Source organism: Xyrauchen texanus, chromosome 13 (genome assembly GCF_025860055.1).
Source record: "Xyrauchen texanus isolate HMW12.3.18 chromosome 13, RBS_HiC_50CHRs, whole genome shotgun sequence".
In the NCBI taxonomy this organism is placed as follows: Eukaryota; Metazoa; Chordata; class Actinopteri; order Cypriniformes; family Catostomidae; genus Xyrauchen; species Xyrauchen texanus.
This window is the reverse complement of record NC_068288.1, coordinates 4,666,477-4,669,508: the sequence shown is the minus strand read 5'-3', so window position 1 is coordinate 4,669,508 and position 3,032 is coordinate 4,666,477.

Genomic DNA, 3,032 nt, shown 5'->3' with positions numbered 1-3,032 from the left:
ATCCGGAAGCAGTGCCTCTGAGCAACATCTCCGCACGTAGTGTTGCAGGGGCACTCTTCAAGATAATCTCCCGGTGGGGATTCCGAAACAAATCCTCACCGATCAAGGCACGACTTTTATGTCATGAACACTTCGCGAACTTTACGAGCTCTTGGGCATCAAATCGATTCGCACTAGTGTTTACCACCCGCAGACAGATGGCCTAGTGGAACGATTTAATAAAACGCTCAAGAACATGATTCAGTAAATTGCATACACGAGGATGCTAGAAATTGGGATAAGTGGCTAGACCCCTGTTGTTTGCAGTACGAGAGGTCCCACAAGCCTCCACCGGTTCTCCCCGTTTGAGCTGCTGTACGGGCGACGCCCCGCGGTGTCCTTGACGCCATCCATGGCGTAGGGAGGAGGGACCTTCTAATAGTAAAAATGAAATTCAGTTCGTTCTTGATCTTAGAGCAAAACTCCACACACTGGGGCGATTAACACAGGAGAATTTGCTCCAAGCTCAAGAACGCCAACGCCGGCTGTATGACAGGGGTGCTCGGCTACGGAATTTGCACCGGAGATAAGGTACTTGTATTACTCCCAACATCGAAGCTCTAAATTACTCGCCAAGTGGCAAGGACCCTTTGAGGTCACACGACGAGTTGGGGATCTCGATTATGAAGTTAAACGTACCGATAGAGGGGCGACGTCAAATTTATCACCTCAACCTCCTGAAATTATGGAGGGAGGAGGCGGTCTCTGTGACGTTGGCCACGGTAGTTCCGAGAGGGCGGAGCTCGGGCCGGAGGTAAACAAAAACTACAATCTTAACACTCCGGTTACTTGTGGAGACCAACTCTCACCGCGGCAGCTCACAGAGGTTTCTGAATTACAAAAGGAATTTGCGGATGTGTTTTCCCTCTACCGGGCCGTACAAACATCATACAGCACCACATCGAGACCGAGCCGGGCGCGGTGGTGCGTTGCCTCTATCGCTACTCGAACATAAAAAGAAAATAGTACGGGAAGAATTAGATGCGATGCTTGATATGGGCGTAATAGAGGAATCCCACAGTGATTGGTCCAGCCCGGTTGTTCTTGTTCCCAAGAGTGATGGGTCTGTTCGATTCTGTGTGGATTACAGAAAAGTCAACGCGGTGTCTAAATTTGACGCGCACTCAATGCCCCGGGTTGATGAACTGCTCGATCGGTTAGGCATTGCTCGATTTTATTCGACCTTGGATTTAACAAAGGGTTATTGGCAGATCCCCTTGACACCAATGTCCCGTGAGAAAACAGCCTTCACTACGCCGTTTGGGTTACACCAATTTGTGACGCTTCCTTTCGGTTTGTTTGGGGCACCAGCCACGTTTCAGCGACTCATGGATCGGATCCTCAGACCACACACGCGTGCGCCGCTGCCTATTTAGATGATATTATCATTTATAGCAATGATTGGCAGCGGCACATGCAACATCTGAGGGCCGTCCTGAGATCGCTGCGGCGGGCGGGCTCACGGCAAACCCTAAGAAGTGCGCGATTGGACGGTGGAGGTACGGTATCTGGGGTTCCACTTGGGTCATGGCCAGGTGCGGCCCCAAATTGATAAGACCACGGCGATTGCGACTTGCCCTAGACCGAAGACCAAAAAGGGGGTGAGGCAGTTCCTGGGGCTGGCTGGCTATTATAGAAGGTTTGTGCCTAATTATTCGGACGCCACCAGCCCGCTGACTGACCTCACTAAAAAGGGGCTCCAGATCCGGTTCAATGGTCGGAGCAGTGTCAACAGGCGCTTATGCAGGTTAAAGCCGCACTTTGTGGGGGCCGCTTCTTCATGCACCTGACTTCTCTCTCCTTTTATTTTGCAGACGGACGCTTCAGACAGAGGGCTGGGGGCCATACTCGCAGGTGGTGGAGGGGAGGAGCCCGGTGCTGTACATTAGCCGTAAGCTCTCCTTAAGGGAAACTAAGTACAGCACTGTGGAGAAGGAGTGTTTGGCCATCAAGTGGGCGGTCCTCACCCTCCGGTATTACCTGCTGGGGCGGGCCTTCACCCTCTGCTCGGATCACGCCCCACTCCAGTGGCTCCACCGCATGAAGGATACTAACGCCCGGATCACCCGTTGGTATCTGGCTCTCCAGCCCTTTAAATTCAAGGTGGTCCACAGACCGGGTGCAGATGGCTGTCGCCGACTTTCTCTCCAGGAATGGGGGAGTGGTAGACAGGCCAGATGGTGCCCGGCCTGAGTCGGGCGGTGGGGGTATGTGGCAGCGGGCGTGGTCAAGCGCCGTCCGGAGAGGAAAGCGGTAAGGGCGCTTACACCTGAGCTAAATTATGCCTAAACACCTGTCTCTAATTCCAGTGAGCACGAGGAGAGCGGCATAAAAACAGACACAGAGCCTCCAGACGGGGAGAGAGACCACAAGCAGACCCAGTGTTTGTCATTTGTATTGTGTGTGCAAATAGTGAGAGAAAAATATAATTAAAAAGTTTTACCTTGAGAGGAAGACCTGTTTCCTGTCCTCCTTCACCAGAACGGTGCTACAATGTGCTAAAAATCGGTATACTGTAAATGCTAACAGTTATCTCAAATAGTAAAAAAAAGTTGACTACATTTAAGTTTAAGTTTGTTCTATTCTTACTAGTTTACCGTTACCATCAATCTCTAAATCCTAAAGTTGTCATTAATAAAAATATTAAAGTGGTCATTATTAAACAGTACTTGAAATGTTACATTTTGGAATCATAATTCAAATATTTACATTTGCTCAACTTTGTCTTCGAGTACTAGTAACTCTAAATTATCAAGTACAAAATTGTAAATCAAGTACAAAAAAAGCCCTTGCGCTTTATATTTTATATATTATGTTTGTTTGGTCAAAACATGGGAACTTAACTTGAGAAATAATAATTGTTATTAAAAAAAATAACAAAATGTATAATAAAGAAATATATAGTTTTCATTCTTATGACTATTGTTGTTGCTGGTTGAAAGATGTGATTTGTGTGAAGTCACCATGAGGGTGATTAGTGTTACTTCTGGTGA